The following is a 13,294-nucleotide window of genomic DNA, read 5'->3' as shown; positions in this document are numbered from 1 at the left end:
CTTAGGTCGTAGATAGGTACTTACCTAATTTAAAATGTTGCGTGATACTTATTTAATAAATACATCTAAGTCAAAAACTAAAAATGAAAGAGTTTTGTATCGATTTACATAGATAAATTAATAAATCTATTTTTTTCTTTAGATACATCCAAACAAGGGATAAAATTGTTAAAAGAAGAAAAATAATAGTAGCTCTCACCAGGGCACCATTTTGCGTCAACAACAAATACATATCGTTAGTGACATTGTAACGAATACTGAGGGGAATGGTTCAGACCATGATTCTGAGTTAATATCAAAAGGAATTTTCCGTCGCAAATTCATGATATTTTTGTGTTTTCTTAAATTATTTTCAACTAATTATAGTTTCAAGTTTCAAGTTTATTTATTTCTGAACAATTTTTACATTGTGTCGAAAATTATACAAAAAAAAATAATAACAATATATCCGTAATAAAATAATATGAACGAGAACAGTAAATAATAATAAAAACAATCAAATAAAGTTAATAAAGTCACAAAAGCGTACTATGTGAATAAAATTAATGACAAAAATTATTACCTAATTTCATTATGGCTACATGATATCAACAGCACTGATTAAAAACTACAAGAAAATACGAAAAGTAAGCGACTAAAAGTGCCTATAATTTAAAAGTTATAACAAGAAGACGCAAATCGCATGCATCGTTTATTTATCATACATATATATACTATTGTGATAGAAAATTCCAGTTGATATGAAATGGGAATAATGACCTGAAACTATGCCTCCATTTTATTGATGGCGCGATGGTGATAGCGTCCTAGTGAGAACTAAATTCAGCAATACCGTAGCACCATACTAAGTAGGGGCGATTTCGAATCCCATTGGGGACAGATCATAAAAATAAATTCGTGATTCCTAGTTTGGTTAGGACATTGCCCACTGAACCTGATCGTCCGAAAGTAAGGTGATCTGTGCTGTGGACGGCTCATTACATTACATACAGTGGTTACATGAGCTATTGTTACATGAGTCTCAATAGCAACCCTGACTCAAGAGTTGATGAGGTCGCTCATTGATCACAGCCTATATGAGAAAAGAAGTAAAGGATCTACTACTAGCAATAGTCCAGCAGGAAAGCAAGAACAATCTTTTACATTGTAACCACTTACTTCTTAATTATTAGGATTCTTCGTGCAAGTAGTGACTGCAAAATTATGTCCTTAGTACTTATGGTGCGGCCGACCGAATAACGATTACGAGCAAGAGTTTATGTATGAATAGCATTATAACACTCGCTATCTCTGTAGTTTATGAACGGACCCTCTTGTTCAAACTCCCGACACCCTATCATTTGCAGCTTTGGGTTTCAAACAGGCTTCAGTGTACCGCGTATCGTGGTGGAGAGAGGACGTCGCTTCGGAAACCGTTGCGCGGGAATTCTCATTCGAACTTTGAATTTGAAGTTTTCTTTTTTTGTATTTTCTTTTTAAAGTGGCCTGTGGCTTTTTGGATTGAGTCTTGTTGAGGTAAGATTTAATTATAAGTGATTACTTTTAAGCTTATTATAAGGTTTGGGTCTGATTTAGAACCAGGAAATCTTTGGTAGTATGTTATGATTAATTTGTTTACTTACAATTATTTCGGTGTTTTTTGAGGAAAATATGTTTGTTTGCTATAAAGGTAGACTGGAATGATTTTGTTTTATTTATAGGAAATTCTTGTAAGACTGTTGAAGGTTCTTAATTAAATCGCAATTTACCTGTTGGTAATTTGTTTATAAATTTGCTCATGTGTAAAGTTTCAAACTTGTGAGAACAGGTTTTGGGATAATTTTGGGACGGCATTGTACTGCTACAATTTAATTACAAGATAATTAATACCAATTTATAAGTATTATAATTTGTTAGGTACATATACGTGAAGTTTTCTACGGTTGTAAAATGCTAATTAAGAAATATAAGACGGTCTAAAATGATACAAAACCTTTCTTTTTATTTTTGATTTATTCACTTACAAATATTTTAATTATGTAAGTATCACTTAACATTTTGAGTAAGCACCTAACTACGACCTAAGACATCGTAATTTAGTATTTTTATTATTATAAAAATAACTGCAGTTTTCACTAACACAGTTGTTTCAACAATTATAGACGGCGATACGGCTCATCATCACGTTGGTTTAAAAGAAAGCTCGGTGAGGTGTGGGTACTTATTTCATCTTGCGATGGATGTACCTCTGACTACCCCAATTGGGATATAGTCGTGAGCTTATATTATGTGTTACAAAATTCAAATTCAAAATTCAGTGGGTAATAGTTACACTTTGAATTATATTTTTTTAGATAACGATTGTTGAAGGTGCCGCAAAAAAGAAGTTACAAGAAAAACTACGGATCGGGGCCACAGACGTTCATTTAAAAAAAAAAAATAAAAAAAATAAAAAAATTATTGCAGTAGGCAAATTACCAAATTGTGTAACTGTTGACTGTAACACTAAAAGATAAATAACTAGTTCTAATGTTTCATAAAAAGTATCTGATTTGCCTATTTCTCGCCAGAATTTGCCCTTGCCGTTAGGTAGGTTATCTTTTGTGCGTATATTAACATAAAAGCATATAAACATGCGAAAATCCATTCAGTAAACCCTCTGTTGTCACGAGATCTGTCTGCATTCATATATGTGTCAAACAGATGAGGGTGTACATCCGCAGGGAGAGTGAAGTCAAAGTCGGACACTCCAGGTTATTGTCTAATCATTGCGTATTTACGTCTGCATTATACTTTCTTACTTAAACTTTTTTACAAGTCTAGATTGTCCCACTGCTGGGTAAAAGCCTCCCCTCTGAGCTTCTACTTCTCCCTTTCCCTTCTCCCTCTCTCTAATCCACCTCAAACGCATCCAGGTCGTGGGTCTGCCTATGCCTCTGCGTTCAAGAGGTATCTTCGTATGACAGCTTTTGCCAACCTATCATACTAATAACACACATAAAACTGCCTATATACGTCCCACTGCTGGGCACAGGCCTCCCCTCAATCAACCGAAAGGGGTATGGAGCATACTCCACCACGCTGCTCCAATGCGGATTGGTGGTGTTTTTACGGCAAACAAGTAATAAATTATACTAATAAATTTATTTATTGATTATGTAACAGCTTCCACGGTCCAGTACAGATGGTAACATTGTCGAAATCACTTTGTGAGACTGTCCTTTTTTTGGTAAGGACATTGCAGGCTTGAACCACTTGATAGTTTGAAAAAGTAAGATGATTCCGTGCTTCGGAGAGCACGTTAATCCTTTGGTCCCGGCTATTAGTCGTAATACACCTTTGTTAACCCGCAGTGGAGCAGCGCGGTGGAGTATGCTCCATACCCTCTCTCCGTTTATGTTATGTTTCATTTTGATCATAGAAACACGCAATATAAAATACACAAAAAAAGCACCGGTATGCCTGCCAATAAACTCGGAGCTTATAGAGAGCGTAATAACAAAAGCTCACGACTATAACCCCAATGGATTAGTCAGGTGTACATTTATCGCAAGATGAACTATGTATCCATAGCTCACCGAGATTTCTGTTAGACCAACGTAATAGGTGAGCCGTGTTAGTGAAACAATTATAACTCATTGGTGCAATTCACTGTATTATATACATAACCTATTGAATACCTATTGAATTGGGTATACAGGTGGCGAGCCGTATCGCCGTCTGAAATGGACGATCAACTGAATTAGAAATTTTAAATGCAAATAAAAAAATCTCGGCAATCTGCTGTCTTACGTGACACGATTACAAAACAGATTCCTTGACTGATGGAGAGAAAAATCCGTAAATTCTGTTATAAATCGTGCGGACAATTTACTGTCTCTGGGACTCAAGGTATAGACTATACGCTACAGGTAAGCTGAGGACAGACAAAAATACATCGACCACAACATAACATATTGTGGCGGACCCAACTAGTTGGCTAGCTAGTTCCGCCCACATGCAACAGATGGCGCCACATTCAATAATGCAAGCTTCAAGCAGTCGTGAAACGCGTTATCGAAGTTTACACAGCGAGACGCATATATACAACTTCCAACATAACACCGTTGGATCGTCGATCCCTAGTCACACTACCAACTTGTGGCTAGCGGGGTACCTACTATGCTCTGTTCGGTACCCCGAAAACATTCTTTGGCGGCAGCACACCCTCGCCGCCAAACTGGTGAGGTTGAGCGGGTATGGAGCATACAATCCACCACGCTGCTCCAATGCGGGTTGGAGAAAGTGTTTTACGGCTAATAGTCGGAACCAACGGTTTAACGTGCTCTACGAATTAGATGAATTAGGCCTGCAATATCCTTACCAAATCAAGGACAGTCTCACAAAGTGATTTTGTAACCTATTATAATGATTTTATGTCACTGTGTTCTTGTGGTACTGTCATGAGCTATATCATGTACCCACTTTAGAACCCTGTCGCCCTATCATATTATTGACATTTAATGAGACTTACGGTTTAATTTGTCAAAAAAGTTAATGTGACATGGTTTCAAATTTATTAGTACTCGTGACCGTACACCGATTTGCTTCTCAATAGGGGACTTGGACCCTGGCATCGGATTTGCACCAATAAGTTGTTAACACAGTTGGCTCGACCATTATAGACGGCGATACGGCTCACCACCTATCACGTTGGACTAACAGAAAGCTCGGTAAGGTGTGGGTACTTAATTCATATCGCGTTGAATGTACCTCAGACTACCTCAATTAGGATATAGTTGTGAGCTAATGTTATGTTATTATATGACCTTTACTACGAAACCAGCAGAAGATTTATCTGAAAAAAAAGAAGTGGAAATCGGAAAGTACGTACAAAGTAAATGGCATTCCTTTTAAAAATTGAACTCTTAGATTTTTATATCCGGAGTTTGGACAAGCCACACTTTATTATAAAAGTTTTTAGCTTCTGACAGTTTTCTGTATAGAACCGCCATTTTGTTGAATGAAAAAAAAAACTTATATTTTCGAATGCCTTTGTAGGCCGGCTTGCTTTTCAAATCAGTACCGGACTTGCACCAATGAGTTATTAATTTATCTTAAGTGCAATTTACACTAACACAGTTGGTTCGACCATTTTAGACGGCGATACAGTTCATCAACCATCACATTGATCTAACAGAAAGCTCGGTAAGGTGTAGTAGGTACTTAATTAATATTGCGATGAATGTACCTCTGACTACCGCAATTGGGATATATGTCGTGAGCTTATGTGATGTTGGAGGCGATTCTCGAACAGCGAGTATTTTGTTGCGGAGCACCGCGTGGCGAGGCGATGTTCTTAAATTCGTATATAACATGAGATGGGACAGTTAGTCACTTCTGTAAAACGGCCTCCGTGGTCCAGTGGTTTGAGCATTGGGCTCACGATCCGTAGGTCCCGGGTTCAAATCCCGGTGGGGACACATCACGAAAATCACTTTGTGATCCCTAGTTTGGTTATAGGACATTACAGGCTGATCACCTGATTGTCTGAAAGAAAGATGATCCGTGCTTCGGAAGGCACGTTAAGCCGTTGGTCCCGGTTACTACTTACTGATGTAAGTTAGTAGTTGTTATATGAGGCTTGGGGCTTTCGTCGGCTCAATAGTAACCCTGACACCAGGGTTGATGGGGTTGGTAATCCACCTCACAACCGACACGATAGAAGTAACTTCTGTAAAATAGCGAATCTGTTAGAGCTTCAGGTTAGGTTACTACTCTGAACTGGCGTGCGTGTATGAAACGATTGATGAATGTGGAGGAAGCAAGGGAAGTATGTCAATATCGAAGCAAATGTAATTCCATAGTCGCTGCTTACCCTAGTAGGTAATAGGCGTGAGTTTATATATGCGGCACGATGGGTGGTGATGGAGTCCCGACGTACCGGCAGAGTAGTAGCAGGAGAGTAGGTTGAGGAGTAATAGCGAAGGAAACAGTAAACACCAACGGGAATACACAGTTTGTTAATTAGCACTTCACAAGCAAGAAAACGAAATTGATATTGCTATATAAAATACGATGAAGAATTACTTTTTTTTTTTTTTTTTTTGATTTTTTTTTATTTATTTTTTTGATCACAATTAAAGTTAGTGGGCACGGCCAGAGCTAAGCAGTATAGATGTTGCTCTTATCAAGGTCGGGGATGCAATGCGTTAGCGTAGAATAGAAGGAATTGTGAAATGGAATGAGAATAATTAAAACACATAATAACGGGTTCTTACCGCGTTTGAAATAGGGATATGAGACTCCCGATATTTCGACATTGTTGCAAGTGCCATGATCACGGGACGACTGATGAGATTGGAGTGGAGTAGGTAGATCCATAATTTTCTAATGTCGAAATATCGGGAGTATCATATCCCTATTTTAAACGCGGTATTAACCCGTTATTCTGTGTTTTAATTATGATAATAACCGCGTAAACTTAAAACAATGGAATGAGAATTTCGACATTTAAACGATTGAGGTAAGAAGGAAAGGCCAGTATGTGCAGAGTTTGTACTCTGCTACATATGTATCTATATTTAGGTGAGGTTAACGGACCCCGTGAAAACGAGATAACGCTAGGGAAGATAATGACCTGTTAGATAATAAAATATCAATACAAACACATCCTAAACAAATACTTATTCCTTTGAGGTATAATATTCAGTAGGTAGTTTCTTTTTTTTTGCAAACATTGATCCCACCGGTAATCCCTATTGGGATAGACAGATACGTAAATATACGGTATACAAATAAAAGAAAATGTTTGTAAGATTACATAGTGTACATAACATAAATAACGCAAAGCTTCGTCTACACAATCGGCGATTATAGACGTTCGATCGGGAGGCATGAATGAATGAATGAATGACGTGACTTATTGTAGATTTGCCGCAGATGGAATTAACTACTTGGCCGTACAAATGAGGACCGCTGAAGGCTCTCACCCGGTACAAAGTTTAAGACAACAGGCCTGAGAGTGCCCAGTTGGGCGTGAACCTCGGCTCAGGGCGTCGTCTGAGAGATTATAATGCGCATAGCTACCAGTGGTCCATTAAATAAATAAATAAGAGGTGAAGTTCATCATCATCATCATCACCAGCCTATTAACGTCCCCACTGCTGGGGCACGGGCCTTCCCTATGGATGGTTAGGGAGATCGGGCCTCAAACCACCACGCGGGCCCAGTGCGGATTCGTGGTTATTAACGACTGCTAATGCAGCCGGGACCAACGGCTTAACGTGCCTTCCGAAGCACGGAGGAGCTCGAGATGAAAACTTTTTTTGTGGTCACCCATCCTATGACCGGCCTTTGCGAAAGTTGCTTAACTTCAACAATCGCAGACCGAGCGCGTTCACCGCTGCGCCACCGAGCTCCTCAGGTGAAGTTATACCACCGCAATAAGCGTATTACCGCGACGACAGGAGACAAAGGGAGGACGTAATATGTCCGAACCTTTCATAGAGGCCCGAGGGAAATTATTGCATGGACACTAAATGTATGGGCGATATGATTTATTGCACGAAAACAGACGACGAAATGAGTCACTTGTTTTTTTTTTCGTCGAAAGATTTACGATGTGACGGTAATGGTATTATATTATGACATCGCGACGATGTTTTGATAAATTGCTTTTTTAATTTTAACGCGTACATAAAAAGAATCATAAGTGCTAGGATTTTATATTTTTTTGCTGGATTGGCAAGGAATCGAAATTAGAACGCATTCAGCTGCTAACTTCCCGGGGATTAAAACCGACAGGTGTCTTTTCCTATTGTCAGACTCCATAATAAAAATAATGAAATAACATACCATGATTTATGAAAGCGTGTCAGGATCGAAGCAAATGGAAATCCATAGTCTCTGCTTACCCCGGTGGGAAATAGGCGTGGGTTTACCCGTGGTGAGCCATATCGCCGTCTATAATAGCATAAAAGTAATGGCTTCTAAAAGCAATCCTTATTATTATTATTATTTGTATGTCGTTTCCATATCTCGGGCCTACGGAGTCCCGGACTTTTGGAAGGCGTGTGTGGGGCCGAAGCCAACATTATTTTATTATTATTTGTGTGTCTTTTTCATATCTCGGGCCTATGGAGGCCCGGACTTTTGGAAGGCGTGCGTGGGGCCGAAGCCAACACGTAGAGGCCCCTTAAGACAATTTAATCTAAATGTTGTGTGACACCAACCGGCGATTATCCCTGTATGCACTATGGCAGTGCACCCAAAGACAATCCCCGTTCGTGTAGGACTATTGCAGATTATGGGAATAAAGGGAACTGGGCTATTGGGTTGGGGGTTAGTGGACCGGGATACTGGAGCTATGGGGGACTATGGCGCCTGCTCGACCAATGTTGGTAACATGGATACAATGAGCAAGCGGTGACTCGCCACTCACTGGATGGGCCACCATTATTATTATTATTATTAGCCTGTATGATCCCACTGCTGAGCAAAGGCCTCCCCCATATCTTTCCAAGTATCCCGGTTCTGTGCGAGCTCTATCCAGTCTTTTCGATAACCGTCGAGATCATCACGCCATCGTTTCCGGGGTCTACCACGTCTACGGTGTCCGTCCTGTGGTACCCAGTGCGTGACGATCTTTGCCCATCGTTTCGGAAAGCAATCCTTCAAATAACTAATATTGACAGATTGATTGAGATCTGAATAAACAATTTACTATTCCGACACATCCTCATATGCCCAACCTTGGGGTATCGCTTGGGAAATAACTGAGGTACAACTTGTCATAATCTCGTACCCTTACCTATGTCAGATACAGCGACATGTGACAATTCGGGGTCGGTAAATTGGGTCATGTAATAACACACTATAAGATAAGATGTTTTGTGACGAACATTGGCGACCCTAGCAAAATATTTAGGTGGTGCGAAACCTCAAAGTGGCACCCATAAAATACAAAATGTTTCGATTATTTTACGGCCACCGAATTTTTATTTTATTTTATTTATTTATTGAGGAAAGCTAACAACAGCACGGAATCTTAAATAAATACGTACAAACATAAGCTAGAATGAGGCCAATAAAATTATAAGCTTCCACATATAGAACCTAATTAAATCAAAAGAGAGTTAGGTACACTTACAAAATTAAATAATAAAATTAAATACTCGCTGCTGAGATTACCAATATCAAATTAGTTGCTGTTGGTAAATTTCGATATAAGATGTTTTTTGATGGTATATAAATTAGAGTTAAATACATCAATGCTGTCATCACTGCATACTCGATTGAATGTAGTAGTTGCTCTCACAAGGAAGGATTTTTTCCTGTAAACGGTCCTAGCACTGGGGATTGTGAAAATTGGACGTCGTGGTGGACGTTTACCTATTTAAATTAAAAAAGATTACTGCATGGCTCAAATTATTAGATTATAAGGAAATAGAAAAGCTTTTCGAATACTTGGTATAACACTTATCCCTAATTAGTATTAGTGTAGAGGACCTAATTAGTGTCCTTGACACATACATACACACACAAACACACATACACACACACACACACACACACACACACACACACACACACACACACACACACACACACACGTTTGTTTTCATATTTATTTTTCTTTATTGTTTACTTATAATACGATGTAGGTATACTTCAGGCTTTTGGTACCAACAAGTACTTATGGATATGGAGGAGCGTGACCTTCTGACACAGGTGTTTTACACTTACTAGGAGGTCACAACTGCAAATATTATTATGTACCATCTCTGTTAAAGAAATAAATATTTTTGATTTTGATTTTTTTTTGATTTGATTTAAATCTTTTAAAAATGTTATTGACAGCCACCCGGTATGAGTTGTGGCCGCAAGCTAACCCGGTGAAATTTTAGTTTGCGGCCAGGGTGAACCAGCCTTGGTTGATTTTCTTACCTTCATACAAAAAACTCATGCACTAGATAAGTTACGATAATCCATCTACTACTTGGGACGGAGCAGGGATCTACGATACTCGATCTATATTATAAGTTCGTCTGTTAATGTCTGTAAATAAAAACTACAATTATTATTTTATGAATTTAAATTTCAATAGTTCTAAATTACGTAGGTAACATAATATATTGAGTAGTAATAAAGTAGTAATAATGTAATTTGACCTGGTTGATATATATAAAATAGGAACAATGGAGTATGATTTTACTCGCCAATAAGTAATAGTGCAATGATGTAAGTAGAACTAACTAAACGATAAATAATATTATTACAATTCAAACAATAATTATAATTTTCCTGTCCGTTTAATAAACAAATATTATGTCAGTGCGATCAGTGTCAGTCTTCTTATTTTTTATTTTCTACAGCACCTGGTTGATCTAAAAAGATTCTGTCAAAAACGAAAATACAAGGAGACTGAAATGATTTCAAAGAAGTAATATTATATTCGTTTCTCATCCACGCATTGGTATTATTAGTAAATTAATAGAGTAGTGTTGAAGGGAATAGGGGTGTTTTGAAATTCTAAATTCCCTACGACACTACTAGCTGGTAGTGCAGAAGGGAATAAATATTCCCCACGGCAAAACTGGTAGTGCGGCTTGGTAGTGCGGTGGGGAAGAAGGGATTCTTACCTGATTGCCGTCTAACGCGTGAGTGCTAGAGAGAAGGTCAGTCCGCGCGCAGCCCACTCTTCAGCGACTTAAGACTAAAGTTTTATGCATTACATACATACATACTCACGCCTATTTCCCGCCTGGGTAAGCAGATACTATAGAATTCCATTTGTTTCGATCTTCACATCTTCACATCATCTTCTCTTGCTTCCTCCACATTCACCAATCATTTCATACACGCACGCCGGTTCCGAGTAGATCGTTAGAAGTTGTATTTATTTACTTGTATCTACTCGTAACAGTACACACAGATCACCATTACAGGTGCACCCTATGCGATGATGAAAAGCAAGGTTCCTTAATAAACATTAGTATAAAAACAAAAATTAATAAATGACAGAAATTAAAACTTAAAGGAATTAAGGATGAAAAATCATAAGTTAGACTCAGAGGGGGTGGGTCTGCGCCTGATACGAATTAGTGCGGGACGGAGAATTACCGTTCTACACTTAGTTATATTCTATGCCGTGGCTCTATCCTTTCAACTCTTGTAAAGCAACAGCGCGAGTTACAAATCGAGTTATAACAAAACCTTACAACAAAATTAGAAACAAGCCGGCTAATTAACTAAGAATCGTGGAATTTTGCTCGAAGCATTAATTGTAAAAGGCTATTGACCTTTAATCTTAATATAATTGTAATTAACCAGCGTTCATTAGGAAAGAGTAATTTTCGAAGGTTTTGTACGTAACTAAATTTAAGTCTTTAATATCCGTAATGACTTGAGATTGTAAGCGCGTAACTTTTATATGTAGTGTTGGTCGGTTACTATTTACTGATGTTAGTGAGTAGTCGTTACATGAGTCTGGTCAGGGGCCTTTGGCGGCTCAATAGTAACCCTGACACCAGGGTTGATGGGGTTGGTAATCCACCTCACAACCCAAACGATAGAAGAAGAAGAGTGTTGTATTTGGCGATTCTCCTTGTAACTTTGCCCATCCCATTAGGAATAACTTCTTGTAATTAAAGCACATAATAACGGGTTCTTACCGCGTTTAAATGGGGATATGAGACTCCCAAGAAGGAGGAGGAGGGGAGTCTCATATCCCCATTTAAACGCGGTAAGAACCCGTTATTATGTGCTTTAATTATGATAATAACCGCGTAAACTTAAAACAATGTATAACTTCTTGTTCCTGTAAGATGAACGAAGTGTATATTTAACTAACTGTAAATATGGCCAACGTGTCATATTCTATTTCATGAAATATGACCATTTCATGAAATGATTGAGCACATCATGAAATGATCAGTTCTAAGGTCTGGCCACCACATAATATACACTTCTCATCAAAAAAATCGAAACACTTCCGTTTTCATTGTTTCTGTCCGAATTTAACACAAAAAAGAATTCATACGATGAAAAAAAATACATAAATGTATAGCTGGCAGTTTGGCCATTACAGTAATAAGCGAAAATTCTAAATTCAAAATTAGAATTTCATTTGTTTATCTTATAAACGAAATGAATCACTGTTTTGAGACAAATGTGTGTTTAGGGTTGGAGTACATTTAGCGTTTAAAAACTAAAAATTGGCGCCTATCCTTAAACTTTTTGTTTTTTATTTCAATACTGTGACTTTGGGACGTCTGAAAAAAGGTTTTTTTTCTAAAACGTATGGATACTTCGCCCACAGAAGCCGCCCAAGTTGTGGCATTGCTGGATTCTGGCCTTAGTCAGCGTGTTGTGGCTGCAAGACTGCATCTAAGCCTGTCATCTGTTCATAGAGTCTATAAACGTTATCGGGAGACTGGTTTGTTCACGCGCCGTTCAGGATCTGGCAGGAATCGGGTCACTTCTGAGCGAGATGATCGATTTATTGTAACAACTTCTTTAAGAAATCGACGCCTTAACGCTTTTCAACTGCAGCAGCGGCTTCGTGTTGTACGAAGGGTGGCTGTAAGTGACTCTACAATTAGAAGAAGGTTGAAGGATCGTGGACTGGTACCGCATAAGCCAGCAAATGGGCCGAAATTAACTGCAGACCATCGAAGAGCGCGCCTTAACTTTGCACGTGAGCACCTAAATTGGTCATATCTACAGTGGAGCAAAGTTCTCTTTTCTGATGAGTGTAAAATTATGCTGTATGGTAACGACGGAAGGAACAAGGTCTACAGAAGAGACGGAGAACGCTATGCACAATGCTGCATTGAAGAAAAGGTCAGCTATGGTGGCGGTTCGTGGACGGTTTGGGGAGGAATCAGCGCCGACGGTAAGACAGAGCTTGCTTTCGTGTCTGGGCCACATCTGCCTGCACTAAACTGTCATCGGTACGTCGAAGAGTGTCTCGAGCCTCATGTGATGCCCTATGCACATTTTATTGGCAACGGCTTCATATTCATGCACGACAATGCTAGGGCTCACACCGCGGGCGTCGTACGAGATTATCTTAACGAAGTCGATATCTCTATTATGGAATGGCCAGCAAGAAGCCCGGACATGAATCCCATTGAACATCTGTGGGATGAATTAAAGAGACGAATTCGAGCAAGAGATCCTGCCCCAGAAACACTTAGCCAGCTGCAAGATGCAATCCAAGAGGAATGGGACAATATACCACAGCATGTGATCGTGACTCTCATCCGATCGATGAAGAACCGTATGGAAGCAGTAATTAGAGCTCGGGGAGGGAATACAAGTTATTAAATAA

The sequence above is a fragment of the Pectinophora gossypiella genome, chromosome 23 (assembly GCF_024362695.1).
Source record: "Pectinophora gossypiella chromosome 23, ilPecGoss1.1, whole genome shotgun sequence".
NCBI classification, from domain to species: domain Eukaryota; kingdom Metazoa; phylum Arthropoda; class Insecta; order Lepidoptera; family Gelechiidae; genus Pectinophora; species Pectinophora gossypiella.
The sequence above is the reverse complement of the archived record's forward strand: the minus strand, read 5'-3'. Positions refer to the sequence as shown.